Source organism: Orcinus orca, chromosome 12 (genome assembly GCF_937001465.1).
Source record: "Orcinus orca chromosome 12, mOrcOrc1.1, whole genome shotgun sequence".
NCBI classification, from domain to species: Eukaryota; Metazoa; Chordata; class Mammalia; order Artiodactyla; family Delphinidae; genus Orcinus; species Orcinus orca.
This window is the reverse complement of record NC_064570.1, coordinates 47,997,192-48,014,661: the sequence shown is the minus strand read 5'-3', so window position 1 is coordinate 48,014,661 and position 17,470 is coordinate 47,997,192.

Genomic DNA, 17,470 nt, shown 5'->3' with positions numbered 1-17,470 from the left:
CCTCAGCCTTATCCTGGTCTTCTGTTAAGGCATGCTCATCCCAATTTTAGGAAGAAAAGAGCAGTCCGTCAAGAATGCTATTGGTAGCTAGCAGGAACCTGCTGTATAGCAGAGGGAGCTCAGCTCCGTGTGGCGCTCTGTGACAACCTTAGATGGGTGGGATGGCGGGAGGTGGGAGGGAGGCCCAAGAGTGAGGGGATATAGGTATACATATAGCTGATTCACTTCATTGTACAGCAGAAACTAACACAACATTGTAAAGCAATTTTACTCCAATTAAATTTTTTAAATGTATTTGTATTAAATAAATATTTATTAAATAAGAAAAAATGCTATTGGTTTTATGTAGATGCCTAGATGGATACCTTTTACATAGTCTACTTCTGTTTAGTTTGCTCTGTTTTTCTCATGAATGGGTACTGAATTTTGGCAGACTCCTTTCCCCCCCATCCCCCCTCACCCACTTTTTGCATCCACTGAAATGACCATATGGTTTGTCTCCTTTATTCTGATAACATACTATTCCTGTCCTTGGGGAGGAGGATTTAGTTAATGGAAACTTAAGACTGAAACATCCCCCAAACTGTCCTGTTTAAAGTAACTTGCCCAAGGTTGCACAAGTAGAAATGTCTACATTCAAAACTGGCTCATTTTCTTAATCACTGTGCGGTCCCAGCTAAACCTTTTCCAAATAAGTCTCCCTTTTATAGCTACCTAAAACTTGGGGATTCAGTTATTTCACCTACTTTATTTACAATTGAAGAATTCGTTCCCCATCCTTGATAGTACATTTGCTTCTTCTGACTTCAGTTTTAGCATTTTAGTAGTAAGGTTGAGTTGAACCCTGGAAGTTGGCCGCCTTCATTAACCCTGTGATGTCCTTTACCCTGATGCTCCACACAGCCTCATGGTATCTCCCAGTCAACATTTTCCCCAACCAGCCCTCAATATTTTGCAAGGATTAAAAGCCTGCAAAATAAGGAAAAATAATGAAATCTAATGCTGGTGAAGCTTTTATGGAAATACGTACCAATTCAATGATGGTACCCTGGAAAATAGTTCCTAGGAAGGATAATCTGGCAGTGCGTTTTTAACTTGAGGGAATATGTAGGTAGATAGCCATATACAAAGTCACTTGTAGAAACAACCTAGATGGAAAAAATTAGGGTCCCAGTTAATCTGGTCATAATGTCTATGCAAGTACATTAAAATTTTAAAGGAAATGTGCTCACTATACTAACTAGGTAAAACTACATGAATAGTCGGTTAAAAATACTGGGTGTGAATTAAATGCAGAACATAGTGCTAGATGCTGAGAATATAGAAGTGAGTAAGACGTAATCACTGTCCCTCCTAGGATCTCATTCTAGTAGAGGAAGTAGATTATAAAAGGTGATCTGATGTAGAGAACAAACGTAGGGACACCAAGGGGGGAAAGCGGGATGGGGGGGGGTGGGATGAACTGGGAGATTGGGATTGACACGTATACACTGATATGTATAAAATAGATAACTAATAAGAACCTGCTGTATGTAAAAAAAAAACAGTGATCTGATAGTGACGTGCTGCAAGAGCCTCTTACCCAGGGAGGTTAGGAAAGATTTAATGGGAGAAGGTCATCTTTGAGCTAAGAGCTGTGGGAATATACTAAGTAACAAGCAAGGATGTAGCCCTTCTAAGCAGATCTTTTCTGAAAGAGTTCCAGGTGAATTGCTTGCTATAGAAATAGCAAGAATCTCCAATTAGGTGGAGGGACTGAGTGTGGAGGGAGGAGGGAAAGTGATTTAAGATGGTGGAAAGATTGCCAGTGGGTACTTTCGTGCTAAATTTGGATTTCATTTCCTCCTTGGCTTGCCCCCCACCCCCACCCCAGTACTGGCTACTGGCGGCTCATAGCTGACTCTAGAAATTGTTCTCAGCTAAAGAGTTCTGAATCATAAGGAAAATTTTTTGAAGAAACTTAACTTGGGGGCAAAAAATCCTGGAGGGAGCTTCAAAATGGATTGCAGAAAGTTAGGCTGGGGAGTTCCCTGGTGGCCTAGTGGTTAGGATTCCGGGCTTTCACTGCCGCGACCCAGGTTCAATCCTGGTCAAGGAACTGAGATCCTGCAAGCCGCACAGTGCGGCCAAGGGGGGAGAGAAAAAACTGGATGTCAGGAGACCAGTTAGACTCCTTCAAGAGGAGAGGTAAGAAATGTTACCACTAATGCAGTGAAGTCACTGCAACAGAAAATGATAAACATGAGACACTAAAGAGGTAAGTAGAAGACCTAGTGTTCTCTAGCTTGGCTCTACTGACAGTTTGGGAAAGGGAAGAGGACTGGGGTAGGAGATAACAGGTCTGTTTTTGGACATGTTGAGTTTAATGAGCCAAAAGGTGGATAAAGGAGCCCAGATTTGCTCTGCTGAGATTGTGAGATTATGGGCACTTTCATAAAGAATAAACTTTTATGCAAACTTCTTCAATTTATTTACTTATAATTTGAAAGAATTGCTTAACAGGCCTCTGGGCCTGTAGGGAACTGGTTAAATAATCGTCCATTGAAATGTGTTGAAGCTATCAAAACTTATAGGTCTATGTTGGCATGATAACAATTTTGTAACATGTTAAGTGAGAAAAGTAAGTTACGGAGCTATAGTAAATAAGAGTATCTAACAGAAAAGTTCCTGCTGTTGCTCACACCTCCCCTTGAGCCACCTACCATACTCTATACCATGCAGGGACAGTAGTATGAATTTAGAAGACAGCTCCCTCTGGGCAGGCACAGCCCTGTGAAGACATGCTGGGCTGAGTATATTGTGTTTCAGCCCAGATGCAAATATAGGATGGAGGCCAAGGTTGCAGTAAGGCCAGGTGGGTTCAGAGACAGGCCAATGGAATTCACACATTCAAAAAGACAAGGCTGGATTGATGCAGGAATCACTAGGCCTTTTTTTCTGTTGGTATTTGGGCTAAAGGGTCACCTAGAACAGTGTTAACATTTTTGACATGAAGGACCAGTTTTTGTTTCCAATCTGTCATGGACGGATGACTGTGTAAACTGCTGTAAGTCAATAACTATGAAAATGAATTTTTAAAAAGATACAGCCTGATTTTTAAAAGTTCAACCGACAGAATTACTCTGCCAAGTATTATAAAAGCTCTTAAACGCTTGCCCTCAGTTTCTGTACTTATCTGGTTGCAAGCTGGTAAAAGTTTGGGACTGACAGGAGTCAGCAGACGTTTTGTAGCGCTGATAAAGCTCTGTACTTTAGAATGTAGAAACTGGGGAACAGGGGAGGGGAGACATGACACGAGTGTCATTTTCCCATCTTTCTGGAAGCCGTGCCACCTGATAAAACAGGGATCCAAATGCATTTGGGGGCAGATGCTAACCCACCACACAGCTCACTCATTCATCATGATGTTCAAAAAACACTGAAGTTCTGGTACCGCCTGTCCTGAGGAGATGAACTCTATGCTAAGGCAGAATAATTCTGAGTAATTTTTTGAAGATTTTATTTATTAGGCATTTATAAAACATGTTATTAAAATACACATAAGCAAGTGTAACAACACTCACTTCCTATAGAACATAAAGTTCTTACAGCTGAGAAGCAGGTCATCACATTTAAAATAATTATCATTGTAGAACCTAATTAAAGTGGTTGCTTCACAGTCTAACCTTTCTTGCACCTGACAATTATGACCAATAAGTCACTAATCTAGTAGCTAACTGTTCTATGCCCTGGAAGGAAATTTGATCAGATTCTTTCTTATTAAATTATCAGATCTTAACATTGTACTCTCCTTTTAAAAACACTACATTGTGACTCAGTGACACTATATTTGTGATGCACTGCTTGTGGTCATAGTATAAAACGCTATCATGTGTTGTCAGAGTAGACAAAGGGAAGCCGCCTTTATTTCCATTCAAAAGAATGAGACAATGGGACTGAAGACCTTTTTTTAAGTATGTAAATTATCTTAATGGTATTTCTAAATTATTTTTAGCTACGTGGTGTAGCCTGAAGGTTCCACTATGTTTTATCTGCCTCAAAACAACTCCCCTGATTCACTTTGTTATAAAGCAGAAACTAATACACCATTTTAAAGCAATTATGCCCCAATAAAGATGTTAAAAACAAAACAAAAAACAAACAAACAAAAAGAAAACTCCCCTTCTGGCTGCCCTAGGACTATCGGGCAGTCGTCACTATTAGTATGTAACTCTTAAGTCAGCATTTTCACATATGGCTCCCATTGAAATCAGTCCACAAATACTTACTGAACAGAAGTGCAAGACATAGTAAGAGGGAATGAAAAAAGTATAAAACCCTCTGCTCAGAATCTTCCAATAGTTCCCCATTTCACTCAATTTTATTCCCTCATCTCTAACCTCATCTACTGTACTTGCACACTCCACTCCAGGTATGCTGGCTCCTTGCTGCTCCTAGAACACATCAGGCATGGTTCTGTCTCAGGACCTTTGCACTGTGCCCTAGAATGCTCTTCCTTTAGATACCTACATAGCTCACTCCCTCCCCACCCAAAGTCTTTGTTTAAATATATCAGTACGACCTACTGTGAACATCTTATTTTAGAATTGCAAACTGACCCCAAAGCAATCCTAATACCACTTCATCTTTATTAAATAGTTTTTTTCCATTAGTTGCTGAGTAATTTATCATGTTATTATTTATTGTCCAGCTGCTTCTACTAGGATGTAAACTTTGAGGGCAGGGAGTTCTGTCTGTTTTGTTTCTCTTTCTCAAGTGTGGAGGCCACCTTCCAAGATGGCCCCCAGTTATTCTCACATTGATAGGGCTGATTTAAGTAGCCAGTATGATAACGCAGAAATTATAGAGTATGGCTTCCAAAGAAAGGTCATAAAAGGCATCTTGGAAATAAATCCTCTAGACCCAGTCAAGCCGTTAGATAACTGCAGTCCTGGTCAACAACATCTTTTCTACAACCTCAGGAAACCCTGACCCAGAACCAATTAAGCTGCTCCCAGATTTCAGACTTATTGAAAGTTTATTGTTTTAAGCTGCTAAATTTGGGGCTATTTAACATAGTAAGAGCTAATGTACCAAGCACCTAGAACTATTTCCCTGGCACATAGTAGGCATTTAAGAAATAACAGAGGAAGGAAGGAACAAAACTGCCAGAAATAACCCAACTTTCATCAATAATAGCCAGGATTATTGTCACTTAGCAGAAAGTGACGTAGGCTTTGAGGTAAGCAGGTATACAGTAGGTAAATTTTAGGAAGAGAAGCTGAGTTTGAGATGTAACATGAAGTAGAAAGGAATGTTACTCTTCCCCAGAATTCCCTCCCATCTTTTATTGCCAATCATGTCTTACACCTAAGAGTTCATTAATTTTTGAGCATTAATAAAGTTGCCTAGGGTACCATCTCTGCCATTTTGCCTATGTAAATTATAAATTAACTATGGTATTATAAACCCATAATATTATTTCTGTAAAAGTTGGAGATAAACTTATGCTTCTGGCCAAGATGGACTAACAAGGAAAGGATTTACCCTCTCACCTGAAACAAGTAAAAAACTATGTACTTCACAGGACATTGGATAGGCTGAAGGCTTTTGTTTCCATAGTGAGCCCTTGACCAAGTGCTTCCTGCAAAGCAAGAACCAAAGGGATCTAATTGCTTCTAAGTATTGATAACTGGGTCCCAGAACAAAGCTCAAGAAATGCTATCATCCAATACATTACCAGGCATGCAAAGAAGCAGGAAAATACAACCATACTGAGGAGAAAAAATCAATCAAAATGGACCTAGAAGTAATTCAGATGATCAAATTTTGAAGACATAGCAATAGAAAAGATCCAAAATGGAACAAAAAAGACTAGAAAAAAGAGATGGCATCAGTGAGCCATAGGACAACTCCAAGAGGCCAAATGTACATGTAATTGAAGTTCCTGAAGGGCGAAGATATTTGAAGGAAGACTGGCTAGAAGTTTCCCAAGTGTCATAAAAACTAAAATCTCACAGTTCCAAGAATTTTAATAACCCCCAAACACAGGAAACATGAAGAAACATCAAATTGCTTAAAATCAGTGATTAAAAAAGATCTTAAAAACAGCCAAGGGAAAAAAGAGATACATTACCTACCGAGGAACAAAGCTAAAGATGGGAACAAATATCTTGTCAGTGCAAGCCGGAACGTTTTCAAAGGCATGAAAGAAAAACTTCTAAACCTAGAATTCTCTACACAGTATTTTGAAAATACCTTTCAAAAACCAAATGAAATAAAGACTTTTTCAGACATAGAGTATCATTAATCATTAGGAAAACGCAAACTAAAAATCACAATGAGGTGTCACTGCATACCTATAAAAATGGCTTCAATTTAAAAGGCTGCAGTGTAGGGGCTTCCCTGGTGGCGCAGTGGTTGAGAGTCCGCCTGCCGATGCAGGGGACACGGGTTCGTGCCCCGGTCCGGGAAGATCCCACATGCCGCGGAGCAGCTGGGCCCGTGAGCCATGGCCGCTGAGCCTGCGCGTCTAGAGCCTGTGCTCCGTAACGGAAGAGGCCACAACAGTGAGAGGCCCGCGTACCGAAAAAAAAAAAAAAAAAAAAAAAAGGCTGCAGTGCTTCCCTGGTGGCGCTTCCCTGGTGGCGCAGTGGTTAAGAATCCACCTGCCAATGCAGGGTACATAGGTCTGAGCCCTGATCTGGGAAGATCCCACATGCCGTGGAGCAACTAAGCCTGTGCGCCACAACTACTGAAGCCTGCACTCTAGAGCCCGCGAGCCACAACTACTGAGCCCACATGCCACAACTACTGAAGCCTACATGTCTAGAGCTTGTGCTCTGCAATGAGAAGCCCGTGCACCGCAACAAAGAGTAGCCCCCGCTCGCCGCAACTAGAGAAAGCATGCGTGCAGCAACGAAGACCCAACGCAGCCAAAAATAAATAAATAAAATAAATTTTTAAAAAGCAAAACAAAATAATAATAATTTAAAAATTTAAAAATAAAAGGCTGCAGTGTAGAATTAACACAAATGTCCATACACTAGTGGGTGGGTTTCTGGTATAACCATACAATGGAATAAACGGGAATGAAGTACGGATACATGCTGCAACATGAATGAACCTTGAAAACACTAATGTGTGTAAGATGCCAGTCACAGAAGTCCACATATTGTACGATTCCATTTACGTAAAATGTCCAGAATAGGCAAATCCACACAGACAGAACGTAGATTAGTGGTTGTGTACGACTGGTGTTGAGGGCTGGGGAGCGAATGAGGAGCAGTGACCTCACTGTGACGTGGGGTTTCTTTTGGGGATGATGAAAATGTTCTAAAATTGACTGTGGTGACAGATGCACAGCTCTGTAAATACACTAAAGACACTGTAATTGTATACTTTAAATAAATGGGTGAATTGTATGGTATGTGAATCATATCTCAAAGCTGATTTCTTTTTATAAATACATTTGTTTATTTATTTATTTATTTATTTATTTTTGGCTGTGTTGGGTCTTCGTTGCTGCACACGGGCTTTCTCTAGTTGCAACGAGAGGCGGCTACTCTTTGTTGCTGTGCGCGGGCTTCTGATCGCAGTGGCTTCTCTTGTTGCAGAAATCTGGCTCTAGGCACGCAGGCTTCAGTAGTTGTGGCACACAGGCTCAGTAGTTGTGGCTCACAGGCTCTAGAGTGCAGGCTCAGTAGTTGTGGCGCATGGGTTTAGTTGCTCCGCGGCATGTGGGATCTTCCTGGACCAGGGTTCGAACCCGTGTCCCCTGCATTGGCAGGCAGATTCTTAACCACTGCGCCACCAGGGAAGTCCCTCAAAGCTGATTTTTAAAAAAGGTTGGAGTGTTGGAGAGAATGTGTAGCCACTAGAACTCCCATGTACTGCTAGTGGGTACAATCACTTTGAAAAAGTTTGTCAGTTATTTAAAAAGTTAAGAATACAACTACCACATGAATCAGCCATTCCATTCTTATATATTTACACAAGAGAAGTGAAAGCATATGTTCATTCAAAGACTTGTACATGCAATGCAATGTTTATAGTAGCCTTATTTGTAACAGTCAAAATCTGGAAACAACCCAAATGTCCAGCAATAGGCAAATGAAAAAACAAATTATGGTATATTCACACAATGGAATACTACTCAGCAACGAAAAGGAATAAACTGATGTGAGGGGTATTGTTGGGAGGTTGGTGAGGTTATAGGAGGGCAAAATGAGAACTTTGCAGTGATAAAACTCTTCTGTATCTTGAAGGAGGTGGTGGATACATGAACCTACTTGTGATAAACTGTATAGAACTGGTGTGGGGGGGAGGAAATATTAGGAGTTTGAGATTAACATATACACACTACTTTATATAAAACAGATAATCAACAAGGACCTACTGCATAGCACAGGAAACTCAATATTCTGTAATAACCTATATGCAAAAAGAATCTGAAAAAGAATGGATATATGTATAATTGAATCACTTTGCTAAAACTAACACAACATTGTAAATCAACTATACTCCAATATAAAATAAAAATTAAATTAAAAAAGAATCAATAACAAATAAATTACTTTTAAATTTAAAAAAAACTATAGAACTAAATGTACCCACACAAAAGACTATAAGATTAGTAGATTGTATCAATGCCAATATCCTGGTTGTCATATTGTACTATAGTTTTATAAGATGTTACCATTGGGGGAAACTGGGTAAAGAGTATACAAGATCTCATTGTATTATTTCTTTTTTTTTTTTTTTTTTTTTTGGCTGCACCATGCAGCATATGAGATCTTAATTCCCCCACCAGGGATTGAACCCATCCTGCAGTGGAAGCGAGGAGTCTTAACCACTGGACCACCAGGGAAGTTGCAAGCAAAGGGGTTTCTGTTTTTTTTTTTTAGATGTTGGGGGTAGGAGTTTATTAGTTTATTTATTTATTTTTGCTGTGTTGGGTCTTCGTTTCTTTGCGAGGGCTTTCTCTAGTTGTGGCAAGCAGGGGCCACTCTTCATCGCGGTGTGTGGGCCTCTCACTATCGCGGCCTCTCTTGTTGCGGAGCACAGGCTCCAGATGCGCAGGCTCAGTAGCTGTGGCTCACGGGCCTAGTTGCTCCGCGGCATGTGGGATCCTCCCAGACCAGGGCCCGAACCCGTGTCCCCTGCATTAGCAGGCAGATTCTCAACAACTGCGCCACCAGGGAAGCCCCTGTATTATTTCTTACAACTGTATGTGGACCTATAATCTCAAATATTTTAATGAAAAAAAGTTCTTCGTACTTACAACATAGATAAACCTCTAAATAATTATGCTGAGTGTAAGAAGACAAAAGAGTACATACTGAATGATTCCATTTATATAAAATTCTAGAAAATGCAAACTATTCTATAGTGATAGAAAGCCGTCAGTGGTTGCCTAGGGAGGGGAGAGGGCCTGGAGTGACAGGAGGGAGGGATTACAAAAAGGCACAATTTTTACAGGCGATGGAAATGTCTGTTCTCTTGACCGTGGTGATAGCTGTACCCATACCAAAACATGCGCAATTTTTGTACATCAATTATACTTCAGTAAAGCTGTTTAAAACTCTGAAAGTTAAAATATCTGCAACAAAACTAAATTTTGTAATCATGATTTCACCAAATTTGGCCCTCCTAGTTCTGTGAAAGAATAAGGGGTTTCATGATCTAAACTTTGTTTGGGACTGAGTGGATCAATTCAGATTAAAAGCCCAGTACAAGCTGTCCTGTCGGGGTTAGTTGTACAAGAAAGCACAAAACCCCTGAAGCCTTGGGTGGAGGTTGGCCACCAGCTGAACCTATTCAACAGTGTGTCTATTGTATGAAGTGAAACTGCCTCAGGCGTCTTTTGAAACCTTATCTAGAGAATTTTGATTGCTGAGAAGTTTTTCCTACATTAGCCAAAGGCCAGAATACTTCAGTTCCCTTATTTTCACAAACACCAACGTTTTTGCTTGTTTCCCTGCACCAAATATGCACACACACATACTATTTCTTTGACTGTTAAGTTTGTAACATTCTTTGAATGTTACAACTTAGAGAAAGCTCGCTAGTCTATAAAGCGTGTCAAAAATTTGAGCGACTTTCTTTGTATATAAAACCTCTATTCCTAGGTTTCTGCTTACTATTTTCAAACCTCAATTTTTAAATTAATACTTATATATATAAAATATATTCAGTAACTGAATTCATAAAAGTGCAAATGATACAAAAGAGTGTAGAGTGAAAGGTCACCCTCCTACCTCTATTCCCCACCTGCCCAATTCCCCTCTCCAAGAGCATCCAGTTTTGCTAGTTCTTCTTATGAAATGCCAGAAAGTCTATGCATACAGAGGCAAATATACACAAACACACACACATACACATATATGTCTTAGTACACAGTCTTATTATCTCAGTTTTTAAAAAACAATTATGACTTTTGAATAGATTACACATGATGTGTTAAAATCCAGTAGGCATAACACTGGTTCCCCTTCTACCCATGCCCGTTTCCATCTTCTTCCCCTCCTAAACAACCAGTGTTACCAGTTTGCTGGATTCCTTCTAGACTTAGTCTATGCATATAACTGTTTGTTTTTCTGTGTTTTTTTTTTAAACTAATAGCACAATCTTGCTCCATAAATGCAGGGACGTGGCCTACTTGGGTCACTCTTCCTGCCCCAGCATGGAACACAGTTCCTGGCATATAGTAAGTGCTCAATAAATATTTTTGGAATTAAGTCATCTAGACACAAACATCCTTACCTTCCTAATCTCTCTCTTCTGCATTTTCAAATATATCTAGCAAGTCTGATTGATTCTCCAATGGGAGAATTTCATCCCTTCCTCACTTTTTTCTGTGATCACAGTCCATGCTCAGGGTCTAATCACTATATGCCTCAGACTACCACAACCTCCTCAAGAATCTCCTAGGTCTCTATCACGTAGGTAAAGAGCTCTATGGAGGGCTTCCCTGGTGGCGCAGTGGTTAAGAATCCACCTGCTAATGCAGGGGACACGGGTTCGAGCCCTGGTCCGGGAAGATCCCACATGCCGCGGAGCAACTAAGCCCATAGGCCACAACTACTGAGCCCGCGTGCCACAACTACTGAAGCCCGCGTGCCTAGAGCCCGTGCTCCGCAACAGGAGAAGCCACTGCAATGAGAAGCCCGTGCACCGCAACAACGAGTAGCCCCCACTCGCAGCAACTAGAGAAAGCCACGCACAGCAACAAAGACCCAATGCAGCCAAAAATAAATAAAATGAATAAATTAAAACAAAAAAAAAGAGCTCTATGAAAAGAGAGGCCACGTCACATAGGGGTAGGAACACCAGGTTTAGAGTCAGACAGCCCAAGTTCACATTATAGGTCTGCTATATCAGAAGCACTTTAACAGATCTTCGCCTCAGTTTCCTTGCCTGTACAATAGAGATGTCAGTGTCTTCCTCATAGGGCTGTTGTAAGATGAAATGGGCTAATACATAAATCACTTACATATATGCATCTGGCACATAGTAAGTGTTCAATAAATGTTAGCTATTATTGTTATAGTGCAATTCATCTTCCTCAAGTGCTGTTTTTTTTTTCAAGTGCTGTTTTGAATACATCGCACATCTGTAAGCAGCTCCTCATAGACACTGTCCATAATTTACACTGAGCCTTCTGCTCCCTTTTCAGTTTACCTCTTCCTCCTTACTCTACCAGTCTCTTAACCTGCTGCGGCACGTGAGCGCCACTCCAGCAACCCAGTCGTTTAAATATACCACACAGACGTCATCCCCACTCACCCCAAAGCTTCACACAGCACCATCCCTCCTTCCTAGGACCCATGCTCATCTCATCTCACCTCCCCTTCCTTCCTTCCTTCCTTCCTTCCTTCTCCCCTCTTCTTGCCTCTCTCCTTCCATCAGGCCTTCTTTGACTACTTCTGGCTCTGATATAGAGATAGAATTGTTCATATATCATATATACATTTGTATTTCTATGTTATACGTTCTTACATATTTTCAATTGTGTGTATCCAGAGTATCCCATTAGATTATACTGAACTGCAGTGTCTATAATGTCTATTCTTTTGTTACCCTTTGTACAGTACGTTCATGATTAACCCTTGGAAAAACATTTTGACTTTTTTTTTTAACATTTGATCTTTCTCCAAATCCCCTGGCTTCCAGAAAAACTATGACAATAAAATATAGAGAAGGCTATGGCTGGGTACAAGCTGAGCCAGGGTGCAGGGATTTGGAAGGGAGGCCTGTACTGAGGAACACAGGAGCAAAGCTGTCACTCCCAAAGCACTTGCCTCCTAGAAAACATGTAAGTGAAGTATTTGGGGTTTGCTATAAGCAACTGATCTGAACCCTCAACAGTAAATCACTTATTATTGATCATTATGATCACTGAGATCATCATCAAGAAATTATTTAGCACCTATATTGTGAAGGCGCCATGTTTACAGGATACAAGGAGACATTGAACTCCTCTTCCCTATGATAAACTGAAAATCTAATGTGATAGAGACCCAATATGCTCAGCCACCTGAGTGGTACAAAAAAATAAGCCATCATCAAAGGCTGTGACAACCAATTAGTGCTTCACGGAGAAGGCTGAACCTGATCTGATTCTGAAGAAAGGGTCAAATGTTTAATGAGCATAAGGAAAAGCATACATTTTAGGTGGTAGGTACTATTTGAATATTATAGTCCTTTATGTGAACCTCTATTTAAGAGTTCGGTTTCAAAAAAAAAACAAGGGCTTCCCTGGTGGTACAGTGGTTAAGATTCTGCGCTTCCACTGCAGGGGGCGCGGGTTTGACCCCCGGTCGAGGAAGTTCCGCCAGCCACACACAGTGGCCAAAAAGGAAAATAAAAGAGGGGAAAAAAAAAAAAAAGAGTTCGGTTCCATTATTATTTCATTAACAAAGAGATCATTCCAATGACATTTATTGAGTACTGACTATCTGCAAAGCACTATGCAAGGTAGAATGGGATACAGACCTGAATGGGATGTGATCCCTGCCCTGGAAGAGATTACAATATAGTGGAGAACACCAACATTTAAATCCCGGACTAACAGCTTGCAGAGTAAAGGAAGCTCAGAAAGTTGGTCCAGGACAGAAGCAAAAATCTCCTGACTGCCACACTGTTGTGTAGTCCATTTCCAGAACACAGTAAACCCCTTTAAGGGCAAACTCTGGCAAAATGCTCTAATTGTGGATGACATCAGGTAAATAACAAGAGGGTCTGGTACAGGGCTACAGAATGGTGATACTATGTATTTTTCTATCATCATCCTTTTCACTATTCTCATAGGAACTGTTTTTTGTCAATTCCTTGTCTCAGCCACGAGACCTTTTTGTTCCTGAAAAAGCATTAAGCAAGCTGTGTGGAAGGGACCTTAGTATTATCCAATCCATTCTTCTCATTTTATAAATGAAACAGCTGATGTCTGTTACAGAACTTGCTTAAAGGTCATGAGGCTTTTTCTTTAATTCATTTCTTTAATGATAACGGCACTTACATTTAAGTTTTATGTTATAATTTGCCATTTTTAGACATTTCTTAAACTTATCTCATGACTAATCCAGGATGTGACACTGGTGGCAGTAAGTTAGACTGATATAATTAAGTGCTCTGAGAAGCTTCTGCTGCCCATCCCCATCTCCCCACTAGTGATGCAACACTTTCTTTCCGTGACAGTTAAAAAAGAACCTTTGGTACCTCTCCAAAGAAAACTATCAAACACAATAATACATAAGAAATTTAAAATTACTTTTTATTAGTACATATTTTTCCCCCAAGCTTTAAATGACACCCAGTTGGATTTGGTAATATACTTCTGAATAGAAATATATGTGGTTTTAATGTTAGGAACATTAGAAGAACTGAGGTTGCTTTGTTCCCCCAAGTCAATCCTTTTTTGCCCTTATGTACTGAATTTTTATCTGCAAACTGGACTTTTGCAATGAATTGTTCCAATTCATCAAATATGTATCAATTTCCTACAATGTGTACTGTTTTATGCTTGACACTGAAGGACACAGTAATAAGTAACACATAGTCCTCTACTATCCAGTTGCTTATCAGATACTGGGCAGTGTTTCATGGAACACAAGTTCATGAGAGATAAATAGCTGCTGTTAATTTAGCATAATGTGAGTAAGATATTTCTTCTTTTTCCTAAAGTATATCTAAAGTTATCAGAGGCTTATGAAAAGCCACGGGTGATACCCATTTGTGTTCCGAACATACCAGAGTGACTTCCATATAGAAAATTATGTGATGAATCATTATAGGAATTCTGTGACACTGAAGCGAGCACCTCCCTCCAAGGGAAAAACAACCCCAACCCTCCCTCCACACAAAAAGCAGGTGTATGAATTAACACATGAGAAAATACATATAAACAAAAAACAGAACATGAGGGAATCCAGTCAAGATGATACTTAGTAGTGCTCATTGCTTACAGTCAAGATGTCATTTTAAACAAAGAATGAGGTGAAACAAAATAAGAGGAAGATCCAATGACAGCTACTTAATCAGGTTCTTTTTTTAAAACACTGGAAATTTTCTGTTTAATGTTGGAAGCTCTTATCCTTAACTAGTTGCTATCCTGTTTCACTCAAAGCATGAAAAGAAACATTATCTTCGTGGAAAAAATCACAGCCTCATAAATCATAGTGCAGACTAATCAAATTGCATCATCAACTTTTAAATTTATTTCCACATTTCACGAATATGTAAAAGAGTATCTCGTGTAGCAAGGGAGCTTGATAAATATTCACTGACACTACATTTCTACAAAAGGCAATAAGGATAGCTGGGATTTTTTTTTACCAGTAGCCTTTGGACTATCAACACAACAAAAATAAGGTGTATTTTACTTGTGTTCATATTATAAAGTATTTTTCTTCGGACCTTAAATAACCAAAGACACATTGGCACCAGAAAGATGGCAATACCCTCGCAATATCTGATGCTACTAAAACAGTAGGTCATGTTCTATTCATCTGGTAAGAGGCCAGTTTCACATCAGGGAGCACAGAATGATGAGGTTATAACTAAGGTTTAGACATCTTTCACAAATGTGTCCTCTTAAGTATGAGAAACAATTGTGTTCTAAAGGCTTTGCTTAAAACCAGGAACAAGGGTCTAATTGTTGCCAACAATTTGTTGCTATAGAACCTTCTTGCTCATAGACATGAGCTTGGCTTACAACAGGCCATTTTGTGCTCTGATTATTTACGCTGATCTATATAGTGATGATAACTAACTTTCTACCCAAGGGTGCTTTGTTTGGAAAAGACAGCACTGGAAATTTAAATGCTTAAATAAATGCCAAGTATTATTACTGACCCTCTGTCCTCTTTTGCCCCTCAGAGCTCCTGTGGCAATTTTAATCTAAGGGCTCCTGTGTTAATTGTCCACTATACCCTTATATGATCTCACAAACTCTATTGCTATTGATGCCAAGGTAATCAGGATTCATGTGGAGATCTGGACTGAATGTGTATTCAAGGCTGACAAGGGAAAGGGTTTCCTTAAGTACTGCAAGCATCCAGTGAATGTTAACATCATTTGGAAAACAATGCAATAGAAGCAAGTAAGAGAAACTTCTTAAAGATCTGTTTGACACCATCCAATTTCAGTGCAACTTCAGCAAAAAGGAAACAGCTAACACAATAATGAAACTGCAGAAAGCAAAACTGAATCCTTAGAGAGTTCAGAACTGGTCGTTTTAGATCTCTGATTTGATACTTTGATCGTTCATCCATAAGCAAATGCAATTTTACTTTAAATTCTCTTCTCACTCTGAAAGAAAATGCTTCAGTGTATTAGGGGAAAATACAGAGAAGTCTTTGTTGAGCTCAGCAACTCTCAAATGAGCAAACTATGAACATGTTTTATTCTTTCATTCATTTAGGGCACCAAAATACTCTTTAGTAAATACCTATTGAGCGAAAAGACTGTATTAATAATTCTTACAGCTAGATTTTTATCTACCATTGTTCAAGTCAGAAGATGCTACAATTTGAAAATGATGCTATCAACAATGATTATTATCTGCCTGAGTGGGTGTTGCTGAAAAGACCGATACTGGATTACTCTAGAGTTACTGGGTGTGGTACACTTTTTCCAGTTAAGAATTAAGGTTAGAAGGGCATCATGCCTGCAACTCACTCTTTTTATTTTTTTATTTTTTTTATTTTTTAACATCTTTATTGGGGTATAATTGCTTTACAATGGTGTGTTAGTTTCTGCTTTATAACAAAGTAAATCAGTCATACATAAACATATGTTCCCATATGTCTTCCCTCTTGCGTCTCCCTCCCTCCCATGCAACTCACTCTTAAATGTCTCAGAAAAAAAAAAAAAAAAGTGGATACGTGAATAAAACTAAAGAAATATACTATATGTATGTAATGTTTTAAGGTGAAGACTAGCCAGGAGATTCTTTATACTATTCTTGCAACTTTTCTGTATATCTGAAATTATATTTAAAAATCTTTAAGTATAATTAAAGTTCATGGAATTGAAATATACTTTTGATGAATGATGGAAAATTAGAATCATTTTTAATTGAGATATATACCATAATGAAATAATTTTAAAAAGAATTTTTTCATTAAAACATCAATTAAAATTATGATCCCAAATTATTATGAAAAATATGTATTCACAGAAACCATAAAAATTCTATATCTTATGTTTAACAGCAAAGCTTCTATTATATTCTCATTAGATGAAATACTAGAAAATAATTCTTTATGTTATTATTCATTAGCTAGATTGTCAGAAATAATACCAAAAAAGTAAAATACCAATGCATTAAAATTTTTGGCCTTCAAGCAAAAATTTCATCATTTCCCCAATTTTATCCCTTTGTTAATAGCAAAATTAACTAAATTCCACATGTTTTATTCCTGACCCAACCACTTACTTGCTCTTTAACCTTAAGTAAGTCCCTCAACCTCTGTGGACCTAGCTTCTTTATAAAAATTTACTGAGTTGTATTAAATTCTCAGATGTTCCTTCTAGCACTAACATTCTAAGTTCCTTTTTACAAATAGGGAAATAGAAATTCTAAGTAACTTTCTAGAAGTCACATGATAAAAGTCTAATTTTAAAAGAGTCTATTAATCATATCCAATCTGGAGTCATACACCAACATGAAACCCATTGTCAAAAAACCTTCCTAAACTTCCCAGGCACACCTGCTGTCAAGGACTCATCCTCGAGTCATCAGTTGCCAAAGCTCATCTCACTCTATGAGGGAGAGTTATAAACTCTCTGGTTTGGTCTTGGGAATGTTTTCCATCCACCAGAGGCTAACAAGTGTCCTGGAGACAAGAGTAGGAAGGAAGAAGAGGCCCCACAGTCAAGGTGATCTCCACAGAGACTTGGGACAACAGATGGCTTGGCTGTAGGACTGTGGCTACAATAGGCTGTTTTGTTACTCTTTGTAGCTATCCAAACACTTTCTGGTAAGTGA